Source organism: Lactuca saligna, chromosome 2 (genome assembly GCF_052625555.1).
Source record: "Lactuca saligna cultivar CGN05327 chromosome 2, ASM5262555v1, whole genome shotgun sequence".
Classification (NCBI taxonomy): domain Eukaryota; kingdom Viridiplantae; phylum Streptophyta; class Magnoliopsida; order Asterales; family Asteraceae; genus Lactuca; species Lactuca saligna.
In genome coordinates, this window is record NC_136418.1 from 121454517 (window position 1) to 121476981 (window position 22465).

Sequence of the window (22465 nt, forward strand, 5' to 3'; positions counted from 1 at the left end):
GGCAACATATACAAAGCTAAACATATAGCTAGCCAACAGACAAACAGATAGATTTTACAGAGCACTAAGCATAACATCATCCTAGATACTAGGATAATAATCTAACAGACCTCTACAACATACCAAAATGCGATAAACCATGATAAAAATCCAATGGTCCGACCTTGGTGCCTTTGACCCAAAAGTACAGTGAGGAAGACTCACCTCTCGATCTGATCCATCACTGATTAGGACCAACTCCGAATCTTAGCTCTCTAACCGATACCTATCCATTAAATAGCTACCAATGCTTAGTTACCTCTCAAAATACCTCAAATACCCGTTTAGATCAAACTTTGTCTAAGTCAAAAGTCAAACTCAACAGTCCATGTTAAGTCCAACACGCCGTGTTAACTAAGAAACAAGTTGTGTTCTACTTGCTTCCAAATAGTTGGTAAAACCTCAACCAACACGTCTTGTTGGCTTGCAAAAATGTCGTTTTTGCCGAAGTTCCAACAACTTAATACGTTAAGCCGTTTTCCTTGATTACAAGAGCTCCAAAGCTCAGATCTAGTCTAAAATGTGATCCATAAGGATAAAGTTGGAACTTTATCCATTGTGACTACCCAAAAAGGTCCAACACCCAATCCATAAAGCTTAAAAATGTAAGGAGTTAACCAATAAGCACTTAATCCTTAAAGTTTGAAATCAATCCTTTCCAGAAGTGATTCAAACATCAAAACCATACCAAAGGTTGGTGCTTTTTAGACATACATGTCCAATGCATGTCTTGAACCAATATTAGTTTAAAATGAGGGTTTATGACCTAGTCTCTATGTATGGCATCCAAACTAGATTAAAGACCAGACCCAAGACACTACTAAGTCACCTTGACCTGGAGATTCATAAAGTTGCAAACTTTATGAGATCTAACCATTCCAACATTCGGGAACAAGAATAAAAAGGGACAAAACCCAAGATCTAACAACTTCAAATGATAAAAATCGAGTCTTGGACACTTACAAAGGTCCAGAAGATTGCCAAACTGAAGAATGGGGTTTGCTTGTTGGATCTTTGCTTCCTTCTTCAACCTTCGTCCTTCTTTAGCTCCAAAAACACAAAACTAGCTTCAAAAATAGGATGGAAAGATGATTAAGGTTTCTTTCAGGTCTTGAGGGTTGATGCGGGGCTGAGGGTGAACAAAACCTAGCCTCCATATTCCTTTAAAAAGGGAGCAAAACATATAAGATTAGGGTTTCATTACCATCCATCGACACATCGTGTTCCAAAAGGCAACACGTCGTCTTTTCCTTAATAAAATCCATGTTTTCTCATATTTGGACACGTTGGGTTGGTGCCTCCAACACACCGTGTCAAAACCTTAAAAGGTGATTCATTCCTAAAATTAATCCACAAATTTTTAGCTGTTACACTTAGGTTGGAACATAATGCCTCTGTCAGAAAAAGAAAAGAGGAACGTCAATCTATCAAACATGTTGAACACCTAGCTTCAACTAATACTCAACATTCCAACATTCAGTGCTTTAATGTAGATGCAACCAAATGAAATAAAGTATCTACACTGAATAATCGAATCACTCTGGAGAATTTAGGGAATGTTCTTGGAATAAGATACCAACACGATCCCATCATCTGAGTCAGATGCACTAAGCCTAAAAAAAATCTTTGAAGTTACATCTGGTGAGAAAGAAGGCTGAGAATTAATACACTGAAGTCATATTTTCTCATGAATTGGTTAAATATGGATACAACATGTTAACATCTTGAGATTGAGGTATTTCTATTTTTACCCTTAGTATGAAAAAATACTTCGTTTAAGCCTTTGTTTTTTAGAAGTGTTGCAAAATGGCCCATAGTGGCATTTTTGTAAATTTTGGGCGGAGCTCATGTATGTAGGGCGTACATGCTAGAACCCCAAACCCTAATAGTTAGGTTTAGACCCTATTTAAGCATCCTTAAGTCCCCAATCTGCCTTCTTCCATGAGCCTCCAACCTAGTTTCGTCCCCAAGAAAACCCTAATCTATTTTAGAGTATTCTTCAGCATTTTGTGTGTGTTTTGGTAACCTTGAAGGAGAAATGAAGAAGAGAAGATCATCTTGGAGAAGTAGGACTCTTTGGATCTAGAATAGCAACATCATTTTGAGGAATAATCTGTGAACTTGATTAAGAGTCGTTTAGATCTTATTTAGTTATGAAATGATGTTCTTTTGGTCCTATAAGCTTGGTATTATGAGTATGGGTTACTCTAATCCATATAAGCTGTCTTTTCATACGTTTTGAAGCATCTAGAAGTATAAAAATGTAATATTGATTGTTAGATTCCTTCGTTTCATGAGTTACAAGGCCTTAATGGGTTAAGTAGTTAGCTTTTTTGTGTTTTGGCACTTAATGGCCATGCAAGACCATAAAATTAGAAACTTTATGGTTAAGGACATTAGTTTAGGGTCAAATATGAGAATTAGACAAAATATCTTTAGGGAATAAGCTTTTAATAGAAGGATTAGGAGAGGGCTCGTACGTTGGGCATACAGAATGGTACGTTGAATGTACTAGGTCAGCTTAACATTTTTGGTCAAGGGATGAGTACGCCCAACGTACTTATTGACCAAAATTTTATCAAGTTTGACCTAAGGGTATTTTTGGTATTTAAGTTATATTTGAGATTAGTTACTAGTTGATTAATAGGTGATGAGTATATCTAATATTTGGAGTAGAGACATATTCATCTATTTGTTCAAACTGAAAGGTGAGTTTCCTTGATTATACTTATGGGTCGAAGGCACCAATGTCGGCCCACTATATTGTTTATCTGGTATATAGGATGTTGTTATACAATAATGATCTGTAGATCTGTCTGTTTGTCTGATTGTTTATATGATTATCTGTTTTTTGGATATATGTTATCTGTTATGTATAAATCGACATAGTATGTTTGAGTTTAGGCAATCCTGCTCTATGTGGAAGCCAACAAAGCTGAGAGCAAGCCAGACATAATTATGGGCCAGTAAGACAAGAAAAAATTATGTTATGGGCTTGGGAGCAAGCCAACCATGATCTGCAGGATGGAAGGTAAGCTAGACTAATGTTGTGGGCTCAAGGATAATCCACTCTGTTAGTTGTGGACCCATTATGCATCTTGTTATACATTTGTGTATTGGTACTTTGGGTAAACTCGGTAAGCTTTGACTTACAATTTCAGTTTATTGTTTTAGGTACGTCAGATGATTGTGGGAAAGAAAAGATGTGATCATTCACATCTTCCTATTTATATGATACTGGATTTTGTGATACTATGATTATTCCTTATGCTTTTAAAACAACGGTTTTTCTATAAGCATTTTATGGTTAATGGGTTGTTTTGAAAATTTTAAATTTCTATGATTTTTGGGATGTTACAAGTTGGAATCAGAGTCTTGGTTTAAAGAACTTTTTTTACAAAAAAGTCATTTTACAAAAACTCATTTCTACAACAAAGGAAAAAAAAAAAAAAAAAAAAAAAAACACACAAGTTTTGATGTTCAAAAGTGATCACAAACACCCCATAGTTAAATGACAATAATTTTTAACATATGCATTTGTCAAAATTTTGAATACACAATTTAAACTTGCGCAATATATGCATATTCTTCTAGTTTTACTATATTTCAAGACAAGATTAGATTTTTAACATCGTATTACTTATAATAAAGAATATTCAATTCTTTCACACGACAACCAGGCTCTCTATTCTTGAAGTGCGACATCAAGATGAAAATCCGGTCTCCAGTGGAAGGAATAAACATTTTATCATAATTCCAAATCTCTTCTTCATCTTGTTTTAGTTTTATATAAAGCATCTTGTTTCAATTAAACCGGCTAAAATAAATAGGAGAATTGTTTAATGAAAAAAAGCCAACGTACAACTAAGGTAAGGACATAATAATCTCTATGTGTTTGGTCGGGTAATGTAAAGTAAATAAAAAAAAGGGATATGAATAAAGACGTATAACGGACATATGTTTAGTTGAAAAAAGTTAATATAGTTAATATTATCTTTTAATGGATAATACGACTAAAAAACAAGGAAATGAGATGGTGGGGTTGATTGCTAGGTAGCTGCGGTTGTATCCTTTTCTAATTTCAAACTTTCGGAAAGTGATTTGCATTTGGAATTGAATATTATGCTTTCTGAACACCAACCAATTTCACATTTGGATTACATTTTGCTATAACTTAGATAGTTAGATGTATAGTTATATTTATAGGAATATAATTATATAGTGAAATATATTATTAAATATACAACTTTCATCACAAAAGATATTAATATATAATAATATATTTATATCAATAACTCAAACAACATAAATATATGTTAGAAATCAAATATACATGGATGTACATCATTAAAAAATACAAAGAAATAAAATTACAAAAACTAATTTAAAATTTCAAATGAAAATAAAAGTAAAGTACACTATTAATAACACAAATTTCATTTCTAGAAAAACATATTGTTGTTGATGTTTTTTTTTCATGAAACTTATAGATTTAAAAAAATCTACAATTTAATTTTTTAATTTTTTTAAACAGAAAATATACTAAATTATTTTTTTTACAAAAAATATATTTAACTACTTCTAAATTATTTTAATTATGTTCTACGCGGGACTTGAACACTAGACCTCAAGGAGGGAGGGCAACACTTGATACCGCCGGATTAAAAAAACCTTTGTTAAATCTACAATTTAATAATTTTGCGAGTTATACTTTTAGTCGAATTAAGAGATGAAAAATGATATTATTATAATAATAGTTTAATCAAATTATATATATATATATATATATATATATATATATATATATATATATATATATATATATATATAATTCTAAATTTTTAAAACGAAAAACAAAATGTGAATATACTTTCTTTTTTAAATTAATATAAAATTCTAAAAGAAATTAAATTTTATAAAAAAAAAACTATATTAAAATACTGTTTAATTGATATAAATTTTATAAAATTAAAATTTTTTTGTAATATAACATAAACTGTTTAAAAAAGATATATAAATATATTTTTAATAAATTTATTATTAGAGATTTGTTTTGCATTCAATTTCATTTTCATATTTACTTTTTTTTTACAATTATTTCTCTCATAAAAGTCATCTTTGTATTTTTCCTAAAACAAAGTTATATTTTGTTTCTATTAAAAACTTTGAAACCATAAAACCAAAAATCAAAACAAATTAAGTATAATTTATCATGTGTGGTTTAGTTTTTTTGTTTTATAATTTTAAATTTGGAAGTCTATAAAATAAATATAACTCAATAACTTATACATATAATAGATATTTTTTTTCATAATTATATGCAATTAAAAGCAATGTAAACAATGATTTTATCAATTTTTCTAACAAAATAAAAATAAAAAAATCATGTAAAAACAAAGAAGTTAAATACAAAAAATAATTTATAAATGTAAGTCCATACGTATTTAATGAACCCACGTCAAATTGGAATTTAGAATATGTTATAAAATTGTAAAATATTAAATATTATTAATATGTTTAAATTTCATTAGTTAAAAAACAATACTGTTTGTTCCTATTTATTTATCAATTTTTTAAATATTAAAAAAATATTATTTAATAGTATTGAAGTTTCATTTGTGCTAAAGCTTATTATGCAACTTGTTAAAAATATTTTACAATTAAAGTATTATTTTTGCTGTAATTATAACTATAACTTTTTAAATGTTTAACTATTAACTTTCAAAGTAACTTCAAAACTTATATATCATTTTACTATATATTAATCTTATTTGATAAGGTATTCTATAAATAAAATAACCATTAAATGTTTGAGGAAACAATTTAAATTCAGAATTACAAATATAAAAAAACATTATATATCATATGTAGCTTTTTGAACCATTGACAATTTTAATGATTGTCATTCTAAAACATTAAAAAAATATACAAATTTCAGTGAATTGTTAATGATATAAAACATGTTATATATATATATATATATATATATATATATATATATATATATATATATATATATATATATATATATATAGATATAGATATATATATATAGAGAGAGAGAGAGAGAACAACATGATGTAAATTTAATTTTTTGTAAACCAAAGATAATAAATATGTAGTTTAGGAGTAGAATTTAAAAGATATGTATGTAGGAATGAATATTTTTGTAAACCTATGATAATAAAGCTAACTTGAATTTAGAAATGATACAAATAGATAAAATAGAAAATAGAAAATATGGTGGAAAGAAAATGGGTCTTATAGGTTATGTTTGGAGGGTAGAACTATGGATGCAACGTATCTCTTGCCTCGTACTAGTACCTATTTTTTTTCAAAACTTTTTTATCTTTCTAATTTCTAGTTCATAAATATAAACATGCATCTTGAAAGTAACGACTCATGTATTCTCAAGTAATATTTTCATACTATTTTTTAAACTTTAGCAGCCTAATCTATCTATCTCGACCATATATAAATAAAAAAAATAAGTATCATAAAAAAAAAAAAATGAGTTGTAATGGTTAATTAGTTGAAAGTTGAAAAGTTTTAGTAATACAATAAATAAATTGATGTTGTGGTTAATGTAACACCATATTTTTCATAACGTATTTATTACATAAAACATGACATTTTATGAAAATTATTCTCATGACTTTCAATGCTTCTTCCAAAAAAACCATTTTTGGAATATTATCTAAAATGGGTGCTACCAAGAAACATATCAATCACCATAAAAAAGCATTTACAAATTTCATTAATTTTTTCTTTACATGAAAAATTAAAGCATGCTTTCCACACACTATCTTCCAAAAATAAATTCTTCTAATGCCCTAAAAGTCTCTTATAGTGATCTAAGTGCCATAGAATAGATAATATGTAAGCGATAGATAAATCTTTTGACGCAAAACATTGACTAATATAACAACAAAATCGTATCATTTTGAAACTATTATTTCAAAAAGAATACTCTATAAACAGAATCATATCATTTTAAAACATTGTTTCATAAGAAATACTCTAGAATACTATCAATCATTTGTGTTATATAATAAAATGCATGATTTTAGGCATATCTAAGTTTAGGGAGTACATGCCTTTAGAACGATTAATAACGATTTCCCTTATATGTCTATTAACAATATGGTGACTAGTTAGTATGATGTCAATATTGATTCTTCATCTAAGGTCTAGTAACCTTTGGGTTCATTAGGCATTATGATGTCATTATCAGTTCTTACATATATTTGAGTAAGCATTATGATGTCATTATCAGTTCTTACATATATTTGAGTAAGCATTATGATAAAATGATTGATTCTTCCCTTTTAGGTCTATTAACCTTTAGGTCAATAGGAACCATGATCCAATTAACGATTCTTCCGTTTAGGTCCTATTAACATAGGTCATGACGCATCATTATACAACTATCGATTCTCTCGTTTACGTCTACTAACCTTTGGGACACTAGGAATTATGATGCCACCAAAACATAATATGTTAGATATACTATCAATACCAATTCTCATATACATATTAATTACAGTGAGATCTGTGGGTATACATGATCGTATTATAAGAACTATTTACAAATGTATTAATTCTATACATACAATGTTATTCCATGAGGTCATGTAAATTCTTATCATTTAGTAACATGTAATGAACATAGAAATTTATTACTTTCCATTCATATAAAATTCATTGTAAAACAATTTGATAAAAAATAATAGCATGTGTGACATGTACACAATGTAAAAGATCTGTATATACTCATGTTTGGTAGATAGTCATGCCTAACTACTACTATTGACCTTTCCTTTGTCATTTTCCAATGATTTCTTGAAACCTATAGAAATATTTCAATGACAAAATTGTAAAAATAGTCGTTGTGGTTGTAAAAATTATGCAATTTTGTTCTAAAAAAGTTTGGTAGTGTACTAGTGATCCAACTTTAGATACTTTATACGGATTTTGTCCATATATCACTAACTTTAACAGACTGCCTGTTAACTTTTTTAAAATGATTAATTTACGTTCGGGACCATTTTTGCAATTGAGTTTTTCTATCAAAATATTATATATTAGTTTTTTTATATCCTATTTTTAATTTTATTGAAATATTATATATTAGTTTTTTTAATTAATTTCTTTTTTTTTTATTGGATTGATTCTTTTTATTGGATTATTATATATTAATAAATATTATTTTTAATATATAATATTTGATATATTAATAATATTATTTTATTAGAGTATTGATTTCTTTTAATTAATTTTTTTTAATTTCTTTTTTATTGGATTAATTATTTTTTATCGGATTATTATATATTAATAAATTTTATTTTTAATATTATATATATATATATATATATATATATATATATATATATATATATATATATATATTAATGAATACTACTTTATGGGATTATTAACTTCTTTTAGTTATTTTTTTAATTCCTATATTCTTTTTTGTGGACCGAGTTTTGAGATATATTTTGCACAAAATCATCATTTTCGGTCCGAGTGATAGTGTTGATGTTATCTAATATGTTATCTCTCATATATTTAAAATAGATTATGGGTTTTTGTGCCTCGTTCTTGAAATTTTGTTGGATTAATTTCTTTTAGTTAGTTTCTTTTTAAAATTTTTTTTATTATATTAATTTTCTTTTGTATTCTTATATATGAATAAATATTATTTTAAATATATAATAATAATATATTAGTGAATATTATTTTATCAGACTACTGATATTTATAATTATTTTTTTATATTTATATGAATTATTGTACATTGATAAATGAGAAATTAAGCAATCTAACACATTTTAATGTGTATTTCGAAGAAAATAACTAAATTTTTTAGCAAAACTAACCACTTCATCCGGAGTGCCAACTATCACTCGGTCCAAAATTTTTGTCAAAATATGTCTCAAACTCTGTCCAACAAAAAAGAATTAATATAGAATAAATTAAGAAAAAAACTAAAAGACGTTAATAATCCCATAAGGTTATATATATATATATATATATATATATATATATATATATATATATATATATATATATATATATATATATATATATATATATATATATATTGTAGCACCTTGTTCTGAAAATGTATGTTTATGGATTTTAGATGCTAAGACTAGGGGCATTTCAGTCTTTTATGGGTTTTGAGTTTTTATTCAAGAGTTTTTTTGGCCAGGGTGTGTCGCTAGAAGCGTAGGGCTTCTCGCAACCTTTTCGTGGATATAAATTTCGTCGGAAATGGACTTGGAATGAAGGAGTTATGAGACTTCGAAGTTATTGACAGAAATAGCCCCTAATGGAAATAAATGACTAGAAGAACCATGCATGCAAGGTGCTAAATGCGCGAGTACGCCCAGCGTAAGGCTGGGGTACGTCCAACGTATAAGAGTAAAAAGGATCGCGGGTGCTTAAGGCGTACGCCCAGTGTCCAGAAATCCTAATTTTAGGGCTAAGCCACTATATAATGAACATAACACCTAGGTTAACAACCTCCATCTCATCTTCATACAGCCACTATGAAACCCTAAACCTCTCTTGGGTGTTCTTGAAACCTTGGGGTCATTAGAGAGAATTTTGGGTGTTTTAAAGCCATTTCCAAGCAAGTGAAGAGATTATCAAGGTGGTGGATCAAAAGGGAAGCAGTAGATCCAAGATTGTGGTTTCATTTCAGTCTTTTTTGAGGTATAAAGTCTGAAACTTTATGGAGCTTTGGACCTTTTTGGGTCCAAAGTATGGACCTTTATGTTGAAACTTTGTCTTTAAGCTTGGAGTTGCCACTCTCAGAGCTAAAAGTGTCCCAAAAGTAGTAAAGTCTCAATCTTGATGGTCCTAATGAGCTCAAGCATGAGATTTAGCCCTTGTTATGGAAGTTTGTCATCGCCTTTTGAGTTTGGGCTTAATTGGTGGGTTGCAAGCCACCAAGTTAGCCACTTTATGGATTAAGATGTGGAAAAGGACTTGGATCTGAGTTTATAGTCTCTGAAAGGATGTATTAAGCAATTAATGGAAAAGTGGCTTAATAGTGCTGTACGCTAGGCATACAAGGAGGTACGCACAACGTACAAGCCATCAGTCACGCCTAGCGTACATAAGAGTACGCCTCGCGTACTCTGCTAATTTGGACTTTTCTTTGTGGGCCTTGATTTGGGTTGTGCTTTGGACTTTGGGCCTTTAGGCCATAGTGGGTCATCAGGAGTCAGTTAATATAGGAAAAAAATATGTTATGGGCTTAAGGTAAGGCCCATTAAAGGGATTGAGCCCAATATAGCAAATTGGGCCACTAGTAGGCTTGAGAAGCTTACCTAGTATTGGGCCTTGTGAATCATGGTAGTGGACCTGGGATATGTATTAAGTTGGGCTAGGAGGGGTAGAATGGTCATTATACCCTATGAAGGATTATTGTATTGGTCTAAGTGATGTTTTGGTATTGATAGCTCGAGGAGCCGAAGGAGCAGCGGTTCGGGAATTATCACATAGAAGCTAGAGAGATATCAGCAAGGGTTCAACAGTAAAACGTGAGTCTCCTCATTGTGTGAATGTTATTCCGGACCCATGTAGTTTATGAGTAGGAAGACCCAAGGGTTAGCCCTAGGCACTGTATGCTAGTATGAAATTCCGGACCAAGGTCCGATATCGGGCGGGTGCCCGGAGAATGTTTGTACGTTAGCTTATACTGATTGTCTGTGTGATACTCCTATGTGCCTGGTAGGGAGGTGAGCGTGGGAGAGGTCCCCTATCTCACCATTAGCAGAGTATGGATGGGGTTCCGTATCTCATTAGTAGCAGAGCAGGGGCGAGGCCTGAGATAGGAGAGAGGTGAGTATGGGCAAGGCTCGTATCTTACTATCAGCAGGAGCATGGATAGGATTCCATGACTCGTCAATAGCAAGACAGGGACGAGGCCCTATGTAGGTGAGGCCATAGATCAGGACTACAATAGAGTATGTTAGGTAATTTTATATTGTTATGTGTTATGTTATATGTTCGTACGTGTTTAGCGGGTGGGCCCCAGAGACAGTCCGGGCCTAAGAGAAACAGATCTGTATAACCGAGCGGGGCTCGAAGCCAGGCGGGGCCCGATGTAGCGGGCGAGGCCCAATGCTTGTAGTATTTGATTATGTATGGTATGTGGTAGGTTGGGTAACTTACTAAGCTTCGTGCTAATGGTTTTCAGTTTTGGTTTCAGGTACTTCCGGTAGCGGACGGAAGAGCTCGGGTGATCGCATGTCACACACCATTGTTTATTCAGCTTGGGATGTTTACTCTGATAAAATAAAATAATGTTTTAGACATGATACTCTGATGTGATATGTTTTGAATGAATTGTTGGCACTTGTGGTTTTATTATTAAATTAAAATGAACTCTTTGGGTCGTGTTTTTAGGGACGTTACAAGTTGGTATCAGAGCTTTGTTTTGAGGTATTTGGACATGCTCTCGAGTGTGTCTGAAATTAAATTAAGGGATTGGTATGAAAATTTTCAAAGGAAAATCATTTTCATAAAAACGAACTTTTAGAAAAAGGGAATAGTTATGAAAAGAGAAAAGATCTTGAAGAAGAAGGAAAAAGGGTGTGGGGCATGCAATTAACCGAGCTCAAGTAGGTTTTCCCAGATTACCCATACCAGTTTATGTTGTGATATTTGTATTAGAACTTTATGCTAGTTTAGGACTAAGGATCTAGGAAGATGCCTTATGTGCCTGTTATGTGTGTATGAGCTTTATGAATTGCATGCTAGTACAGCTTCCTATTAGAGGATAACAACTTGATTGAATTATATGGTTAGACTTTCCCTTTCGTTTGAATGCTGCTTGCTTTGTGCTTTGTGGGACTCAGAGTGATAGGAGTTAGCCATTAGATGAATATGTCACGTCACATGTGATCGGGATTGAATAATCTCAGAGTGTTGGATTTGGCCCTTTTATGCAGCTCTTGTCTGAGTCCAACCGTTGTAGGGAAGAGTCCTTTAGTCGAAGGATTATCTGAGCCTTGTCACATGTGATGGTATTCAGGTAGTGGCTAATTGGCATTACGAAGATGCCTTCAGTAGCCTAGGAATAGGTTCAGGTTGGAGGTTACCCTAAGGCAAGCCTAGGATGAGACTAGTGTTAGGAGCAGAGTTAGTAGTAGTGAAAGGGACTTGGTGTAGTCGAGGAAATTCTTGTGGAAAGTACGGATAGATGTGGAAGGTAGTAGGGGCCCATACTACTGAAAGAAGAGGATTTATAATCGATTCAAGAAGGGCTGAGATGAGACCAGGAAACTTATAGTGCATGTATGATCCCTCGTCAGTAAGGAATATTCAGATGGTTATTATGACATGTTCCAACATGGTGACATTGTGTGAGATACCAGTGGGTGGATTGGGCACCATAGAGGGATCAGGCTTGGGTTCAGGAGCCAGACAGCTCGAGGAGCAGATGAGAGAGTTTGTATCAGTTGAGGTCACGCACAATATATTGGACCAGACTCCTTTGATCTTCAGTGCAGTCAAGGAGGGGATTTGGGAGTTTTTGAGTAGCCACCTTAGGGCTCATCAGGGGCCTAATGCTTATTGATCGTTGCAATTTCTTAGAAGGGAGGATTCCATTATTAGCTCTTGCCATCCGGGATCCGAGATAGGTTACGGACTCGATCTACAGGAGAGACCACTACATGATTGGATCACTATGGAGGTTTCACAAGCCGTATGTGAGGAGTTACCCGACATTATTGAGCGTGTTATGGGCAGAGTATCCACTAGGTTTCAGGGTTAGTCAGTGACTATTCAGACAATTGATGGGATAGACAGGGTAACTCAGGAACATGAGATTAACCTGGAGTTAGAGAGGAAGACGAAATCAGATGAGGTTCAGTTGTCCGCAGGTTCGGGTAAGAGACCTAAAAGGTCTTATTCGAGATCGAGAGACTTCCAGAGCCACAGAATGCACGTGGGTGCATCTAGGAGAAGTAGTAGTGGTGATTTGGGATGTTTTAAGTGCGAGTGGATTAGTCATTTTAGCAGATATTGCACTGCTACCATCTCCCAGGGATCAGGCATGGTATGCTTCCATTGCAGACATCGGGGCCACAAGAAGGCCCAATGTCCGAGTTTGCTTCTAGCAGGGCAGGTGAGGACTCCTGACCCTGTAAATTTGAGGATCACTAGTGATCATCGGGGTCGGGAAAGGGAGCCTACGGCACGAAGCATGGCATACCAGTTGTCTACAGTGGTGACACGTGCGGCACCGGACGTTGCAGGTGAGTATCTTTTGCTTTCTTGTCAACTTTTATATCGTTATGGTATTGCATTGATGATAGAAAGTATGGGTTGAGTATTATATTACGTGTTTTCGATTAAGTCATATTCCATCTACATACCTTGGATGTTAGTGTAGTAGTTCGAAGATGTTCCCTTTAGAGCAGGTTCTCAGGATGCAGTCAATGTAGCTAGTGTGTGGTTGGGGCTCTGGAATCATTCTTTGAATCTTCAATAGTGCTTCGGATTTGATACTAGTAAGTTTTGGATCACTAGAACCAGTAAGCGTTGGGTTATCAGTGGATTGGTTATTGGATGGTTTAGAGGATTGGGAATCCTATCCAAGTAGTAAGGTGTAAGGAACTAGGTGAATCAAAGTGGGGGAGAACCCTCCAAGTATTCAGGAGCAGTAGCATGCTAAACCTAGAGAGTTAGTGACATTCGAGAAGGAAAAGGGAAAGCAGTCCGAGGGGTTGCGTAGGTAAGGGAGTGCATAGATTGGGATTTTGAGTAATTTCCCAACCATGAGTTTGTATGTTTATGATAGCTGAAGGCTGGTTTGGGAAACCAAGTTGGAGGATCGCAAGTAGGACTCGAGTAAGTCAAGATGTAGATCATGCGAACGACCGACACGGGATGCTTTCATATTGTAGTTAGTGGCAGAGATAGCATGGAGAGTGCGGTAGGACTGCGGGATAGCCGTATCATTCATTGGTAGCCAGTTAGAGGAGTGTGGGTGAGGGTCCATATCTCCTAATTAGCAGAGTTCGGGCGAGGCCCGTGTCTCCTAGTTATTATGGCAGATATCGATAAAGGGTAGTCGTTAAGTTTCAGGAAGGTTTTAGACCGTGTAGTTCTAGATGGGTGGGACTCCAGGGCGTGGTCTCTCAATAGTATTGATTGGGTGGGACCCGTGGGCAAGAAACATATGTTAGTAGTGGTATAGGTGGGTCCTGGTAGAGACCTTAGGGTCAAGATAGGGGATCGAGGATCCCAGGACTTGTAGAGCCAATATGGAAAAGTATATAGAGCACTTTCCTTCGGAAATCGCTGGGAGCGACTGAGCGATTGAGCTTGGGTGCAGTAATTGGTGGGAGTCCGGTAACCCATATTATGGCAGATTAGTTGGGACCAGGGTAGTCTCCGTTCTTCCGAAAGCAGACAGGAGATAGTAGGACCTTTGGTCGGGGACATTGATAAGAGGAAATATTCAGTGGGTATCAGTGAAGTGACCAGTACTGGGAGTGCCTGGAGAACTAGATGCAGCGAAGGGTATATCCTTCACAGAGAAAGGAAAGATTGTTGTTTTTGGGAAGCTGTCTTGGGAAGGCCAGTGATCGCGCAAGAGAAAGGGGTGAATCCCCCAGAATGCCCAGTATAAGTACTCAAGGAGCACCATAATGGAGTCGTGCTCTTAGGATTGTTGGTGATTAGAAGTGCTTTCAAGTTTTTTATATTTTTCGATTATTTACAGGAGGTAAGGGAAAAGATTCTTTGAGGACCGGACCTGGCAGGTGATGTGTTCATCGGACATGAATCTTGAGAGCAGATTGCAGGATAGTTGGTTGTGGCGGACTTTGAGGACGAAGTCTAGTTTAAGTGGGGGAGAGTTGTAACACCCTGTACTGAAAATATACGTTTATGGATTTTAGAGGCCATGGCTAGGGTAATTTAGGTGCTTTAGGGGTTTCAAGTTTTTATTCAAGTGGTTTTAGGCTGGCATGTGTCGCTAGAAGCGTAGGGATTCTTGCCACCTTTTCGTGGATATAAAGTTTGTCGGAAACGGAATTGGAACGAAGGAGTTATGACACTTCGAAGTTATTGACAAAAATGGCCCCTAATGGAAATAAATGACTAGAAGAACCATGCATGCAAGGTGGTAAACACGCGAGTACGCCCAACGTAAGGCTGTCGTACGCCCAACGTATAACGATAAAAGGATTGCGGGTGCTAAAGGCATACGCCCAACGTATAGAAAGTACCCCTAGTGTCCAGAAACCCTAATTTTAGGGCAAAGCCACTATATAAAGAACATAACAGCCAGGTTACCATCCTCCATCTTGTTGGGTTATTGGTGTTGCATCTTGGGCTCGCTTCCTAGTCCATTCTTTATGCGGTATGGGCCTGTCCATCTGTATCTGATTTTCTAGGGTTTGGGTATTTATAGATGCTTGCATGCATCTTTTACGTTACCGATTGATTAGGGTTTTACGGTGTAATTATAGAAGTTATCTTTTTGTAACCCTAGAATCCTCTACAATGGAAGTTCTTCATCAAGCTCTGCTGAGGATTGAAAGTTTAATCATTCGACATATTCAAATCCATTCTTGAGTATTGCTTTACATTCTTTATATACCTGTTTCAAAGATCTATTCGATCTTAAAGATTTTTATCTCTTCAATTGGTATCAGAGCAGGAGGCTGTGTAATTCATACACATCTCTTCTGTGAAAGAAGCTATTAGGGTTTGTTCCACATTAACTAATATTTATTGAGTTGTCACCCCATAATTGACGTATCTCATTACTTGTTCGTTTTGCCCTAATATTATATATTACAAGTCTGATCTTTCAAGCAGGTTATTCGATCAAGCATGGACGAGTCACCATCTAATCCCATTAATATTTCGAACAGCATTGGATCAACAACGAAGATTCCCATCCTTTACACCCAAGATTATGAAGTCTGGGCAAATCACTTTGAAGACTATGTTATAGGATCTGAGGACATGGGATACCTCATCTGGGAAGCAATCGTTTCGGGACCCTTTGCTCATTCTACAACTTCAAGGATTATTAAAACTCAAAAGGAGTATAATGATCTTTTGAAAGATGTTAAAGATGTTGCCCAAGACGAAAAAGATAAATTTCAGTGCAATATTAAAGCATTGAGATTAATCAGATTCGCTCTTCAATCTGACACTTTCAGGCTGGTGAGTTCGTGCACTACTGCCAAAGAAATATGGGACAGGCTTCGCGAATTGTATTCTACGGACGAAGATCTTGAACACTCCATTCAAACCATACTCTTATCCGAGTTTGGTGAATTCAAGCAGAGAGTCGAAGAAACTGTGACTCAAACGTTCGATCGCTTCAATCATCTTCTTAGCAAGATGATTAAACATGATATTGAAAGGAAGTTGATTGATCAGAAAGTCACGTTTCTTAACGGCCTCAGATCTGAGTGGAGAGCTGTTGTGTCCACAGTTAAAGCGCATGAGCAATTCAAATCTTATTCTCTAGCGAAACTGGTGGGCATACTGAAGTCTCAAGAGAAGATCGTACTACAGGAGAAAAATGTAGTTTCAAGCCTGGGTTCCATGGCTCTACTATCCAAAAGTAAAGCGACGATGGAAGATGAAGACCTCAACTTAGAAGATTATGATCTTACTTCTGAAGACTATGCTATGATGGTATCAAATCCCAAGAGGTTCATCAAGAAAAGATTTCCCACCAATAAGAACTGTAATTGGCAGGGAAGTTACAACTCTGAAAAGGTCAAAGAAGAACCGAAAGCAGAATAATCAAAGAAGGAACCGAAAGCTGAAGGAGATTCGGGTGTGAGCTGCTTTTACTGTGGAGGAAAGAATCACTATGCTAAAGATTGTGTCCTCAAGAAAATGGCTGAAAAGGATGAGGAAAAAGATGAAGAAGCATTATTACTGAAAAAGCTGGATGAGATCAGGAAGAAGAAATCTACTGCTAACTCGTCTATGAATGCTTTAATTGTGCAGGGTTCGATAGCAAATGATGAATTCGGAGGAGTGGAGGTCTGGTCAACCGACTCCGAGGATGATGAAGTAAGGAAGCCTTCTCATGGAAAAGCTTATGTGACGAAAGAGAAGGACAGCAGTGGAAGATGCTTGATGGTGTCTGATGTATCTCAGATGAGGGGATATAACACAGATGGTGGGAACAAAGACTCGAAGGAGCAACAGGACATGTGCTTTACAGCAAAACCGCTCAGCGTGCAATTCAACGAGCTTGATGAATTAATCAAGAAGGTACAATCCGTGTTTGTTTCATTTAAAGTCCCACAATACTCATATGAAAAAGAATTAAAAAATGTTAATTCAAGAATTTCTCATCTAGACAGTAGCTTAACTCAAACTCGGGTCACCAATTCTAACCTAACTGACCAAATAAGCAGGGTGTCGTCGAAGAGTGAGGAACGGAGGATGTGGACTGAAAGAGTCGGAGTTAGTCAAAACCAAGGACGAAAACATTTATTTGCAAAGAGACAATTTAAAACTTTTGAAATAGCGAAATGTTTTTTGTTTGATTGCTAAGCGTCTTTACAATAATATCACTCAACTTCATTTGAACTGTGAAATAGGGCAGAAAATTCATCGTATGATCTTGCCTTTTCTTGAGTTTAAGGAGGATGAAATCGATGCTGAAGCATACAATTGTGAAAGTGTGGTTTCGTCTGAGGATGTTAATCCAATGTATATGTATGGTCTAGACAAAATTGAATCCTTCATTAAGTCCAAAGACCATAAGGACATGCTGAAAAACCTTTTGGATGAAAATGACAAACTGAATCTAAGGACCGAAACCATACAAAAATTTGACTCATTGAATGCCAATTTGAGCTCAGAAAATAAAATTGATGTTGAAAATGCATCTGAGCTCAATGAGGATAATGACATGAGTGAAATTTCTGTAGAGGACGAAGTTGACTACTCTGAATTTGTCAAAAGTGAACCTGAAATCCACAAAACTCTCATCTCAGAAAATTATGTGGAGTTCGCTCGCTTGTCCCAACAAAAGTCCCCGAAACTTGAAGAAAAAGCTGTTGTTTACCAAAAGGTAAGGACAACACCAAATCAGGTGTATAAGGTTACAGGTGTAACCGAACATCATACAACCGAACTCACAGCCATTGTAAACGAAGACAATGCCGATGGTTGTGATGAGTTCTTCTGGTCGGCTCCTATTGACAATGCTGATGAAACTATTGGTCTATCAGAGCAAACTTCCTGGAAAGCAAAAGGAAGATACATTCCTGAGCCACTTAACAAACCTGATAACTTTGACGTGCCGAGTTCCAGTGGTACAAAAGATGTTCCTAAAGATAAGGCAGATTCAAGAGAATCATCATCGGTTCAAAGTGGACCTATTGACACCAGTCAAATTCAAAAGGCGAACATCCATCATCAGCCGAAACAAATGAGAAATCAAAAACGACAAAGGAATCAGAGATACAAGAAGAATCTTTCTGAAAGAAAACAGTTTTGGCAATCTCAAAATGCCTATTTCTCATATCGTGACAAAAATTTAAACTCAGAGAAAAATATTGTTGGATCTCAAGAGAGAAATAACAACCGAAAGCAGAAGTTCGGTTCAGAGCACAGTAACAACCGAAAGCAGGAGTTCAGTTCTGAGAGCAAAAGAGACCAAAAGTCTAGGTTCGGTTCCACTGATAATCAAAACCGAAAGAGTTACCTAGAATATCAAATCAAGAAATCATCTCAGTCTAAATTCTCTCATTCTTATTCTTCCAATCATCCTTCTTCTCAATCTCATTCTAAATCTCCAACTGACCTGAAAGGGAAATCAAAGGTTTCGTCAGTTAAATCAGAGACTAAACCAAAAGCTCTAGATCCCACAAAGATTAAGGTTTACACCATCAAAAAGAAAAATGAAACAACTTTGATAAAAAGAACATTTTTTGTTGACATCTCTTTTTCTGCTCCTGTTCATGTGAAAGGCTCACGTGGACCCAAGAAACTTTGGGTTCCTAAATCTGTTTAATTTGTGCAGGTTATCAGTGACGAGCAGTTCGATGAAGAATGGTATATTGACAGTGGCTGCTCACGTCACATGACAGGGAGGAAGGAAGAGCTTAGGGAATTCAGATCTCTTTCAAACGGTGGAAATGTCAAGTTCGGGAACAACTCCTTCAGAACCATAAAAGGTTACGGGATGATTACAAACGGTGATTTCACAATCAGGAAGGTTGCATATGTAGAGGGACTACAACATAATCTCATCAGTATATCTCAGCTTGTTGGAGGTACTGGTCTCAAGGTCTCATTCGATGATGAGGGTTCGGAAATTATTGAGAAGCAGACGAACAAAGTTATTCTCAAATCAGAGCGCAAAGGTGAAATGTTTCCCCTAGATCTCAAACCAATCAAAGGGAATCCAGCAATCTGCTTGTTATCAAAAGCACAATCTGATGAAAGCTGGTTGTGGCACCGAAGGCTTTCTCATCTCAACTTCAAGGACATCAACAAACTTGTCGCCGGAGGTCATGTTCGTGGTCTTCCATTGCTCAAGTATGATAGAGAACATTTGTGTGCGGCATGTGAAATGGGGAAGCAGAGTCGTCAAAGTCATCCATCAATCATAAACTCAACTGGTGAAATCTTTCCTCAAACAGGTCAAGTCACAGCATCAATTGCAAATCTCTTTGAGAAGTTTGTTGAGATATTTGATGAACCAGAGAAGGCCATTAATCTGGAAGCCAGCGCAGCAGACAACAAGGTGGATCATCTGAAGCAACTAGTAGAAGATGCTACAAGGTGAATGAATGAAGAAATGCCCAGTTCCGGAGCATCAGTCGAGGGGGAGCACGCCGATACTGCAGCACCCGAAGGTACTGTAGCACCCGATGGTACTGTAGCACCCGAACGCTCCACAACACCAGAAGACACAACAGCACCCGAAGGTACTGTAGCGCCCAAAGGTACTGTAGCACCCGAACACTCCAGAAGGCACAACAGCTCCTGAAGGTAATGCATCACCCGAAGGTACTGTAGCATCTGATCACTCCACAGCATCCGAAGGCACAGGAGCACCCAAACTCTTCAATATACCCGAAAGTCCGACTGTTTCAGAAAGCTCTTCATTCGAGGGGGAGAATGCCAATATGCTCTTTGACGATGAAAGTCAATCCGAACCAGAAGAGATGGTAAACGCTGAATTGGATCCTTCCTATGATCCAAATTACCCTCCTCTCATCAAATGGACCAGAAATCATCCAGTCTCTCAAGTTGTAGGTGATGTTTCTGAAAAGGTTCTGACCAGATCGCAACTTAAAGAAAAACAAACTTCCCTATTCTCCAAAGTAGAATTCTGTATGTTTAATTTTTTCGTTTCAAAAGTTGAACCCAAGACAGTTAACACTGCTCTTGATCACTCCGATTGGGTTCAAGCTATGCAAGACGAACTGAACGAATTCGAAAGGAACAAAGTTTGGCGCCTCATTCCAACTCCTCAAAATGCATCAGTTGTAGGTCTCAAATGGGTTTTCAGGAACAAAATGGACAAGGAAGGGAATGTGATTCGAAACAAATCACGTCTGGTCGTGAAAGGATACTGTCAGGAGGAAGGGATTGACTATGAAGAGACTTTCGCTCCAGTTGCAAGGCTGGAATCTGTTCGCATTTTTCTGGCCTATGCAGCACACAAAAACTTCGAGGTCTACCAAATGGATGTCAAATGTGCTTTTTTGAATGGAGAACTCGAAGAAACAGTTTACATGGAGCAACCTCCCGGCTTCGTCAATGAGAAGTTCCCAAATCACTGCTATATTCTGGACAAGGCGGTTTATGGTCTGAAACAAGCTCCTAGGGCCTGGTATGAAACGCTAACAAAGTTTTTAAAGATGTCTAAATTCAAACAAGGTTCGGTTGACCCAACCTTCTTTCGTAAAAAGGAAAGTAACCACCTTATGATTGTACGAATTTACGTCGATGATATCATCTTTGGCTCAACGAATCCCAGCTTAACAGCTGAATTCAGAAAGCTGATGGAGACTAAATTTGAAATGAGCTCCATGGGTCCGATTAATTTTTTTCTTGGATTAAATATTAGACAGGGACCCGAAGGCATCTTTATCAACCAGGAAGCATACACCAAAACTCTTCTTGCCAAATTTGGTATGAAGGGAGATTCAAAGGTCAAAGTTCCAATGGCTTTTGGAACCAAACTCACCCCTTCGCTAGAGAAACTAGCAGTTGACATTACGCTATACCGCCAGATGATTGAGTCTTTGATGTATCTTACTGCTCGCAGGCCTGACATCATGTTTTCTGTATGTTATTGTGCTAGGTTTCATGCAAACCCACGAGAACCTCATATGCTTGCAGTGAAGAACATACTTAGGTATCTGAAGCGAACTACCTCTCTCGGTCTTTGGTATCCATCCAACTCAGGCTTCTTCGTTCAAGCCTTCTCTGATGCAGGCCTTGGAGGATGTGGTTTAGACAGGAAAAGCACCATAGGGGGTTGCCAATTTCTTGATGGGAAATTGGTCAGCTGGCAGTCAAAGAAGCAAACATGTGTTTCCCTTTCTACAGCCGAAGCAGAGTACATTGCAGTCGCCTCCTGCACATCTCAAGTAATATGGATCCAAAGCCAGCTCCGGGATTATGGGCTTAACATGAAAAAGATCCCACTATATTGCGACTCAGAAAGTGCAATTAGGATCTGTCACAACCCAGTGCAACACTCTAAGACCAAGCATATAGCACTAAGGTATCACTTCATTAAGGATCATGTGGAGGATGGTAATGTCGAAATTCACTTTATTCGCACCACCGATCAACTGGAAGATATCTTCACCAAAGCTCTACCTGAAGCCAGTTTCAATAAAATCCTTCATGGTCTAGGAATGATGGAATCTGAATCAGTACCAAAGACTTCATCCCAAAGCTAAAAAGTAAGGAGCGAAATGAACCGAAATGAACCGAACGTTCGGTCCATTTCGGGTTCGGTTCACATGGGAACCGAAATGAACCGAACGTTCGGTCTATTTCGGGTTCGGTCCCATAACACATATTTTCGCTCAAATCTCAAAAAGGTGTTGTCTATGGTTGTACTCTTTTTGTAAAGCTGTTTTTTTTCTAAAAATCCAAAAAAAAAAAAAAAATTTAGGAACCGAAATGAACCGAGCGTTCGGTCCATTTCGGGTTCGGTTAAATTTTTTTTATTATTTATTATGCATCATTCTTTCTTATTCTGTATTAGTTTTTCCCTTTTGTAAAATTGTTTTCCAAAAATCCAAAAAAAAATTTAGGAACCGAAATGAACCGAACGTTTGGTCCATTTCGGGTTCGGTTTAATTTTTTGTAATTCTGTTTGGTTTTTCTCTTTTCACAATCTTAAAATCTCCAAAAATATTTTTGTCTAAATTTTTGT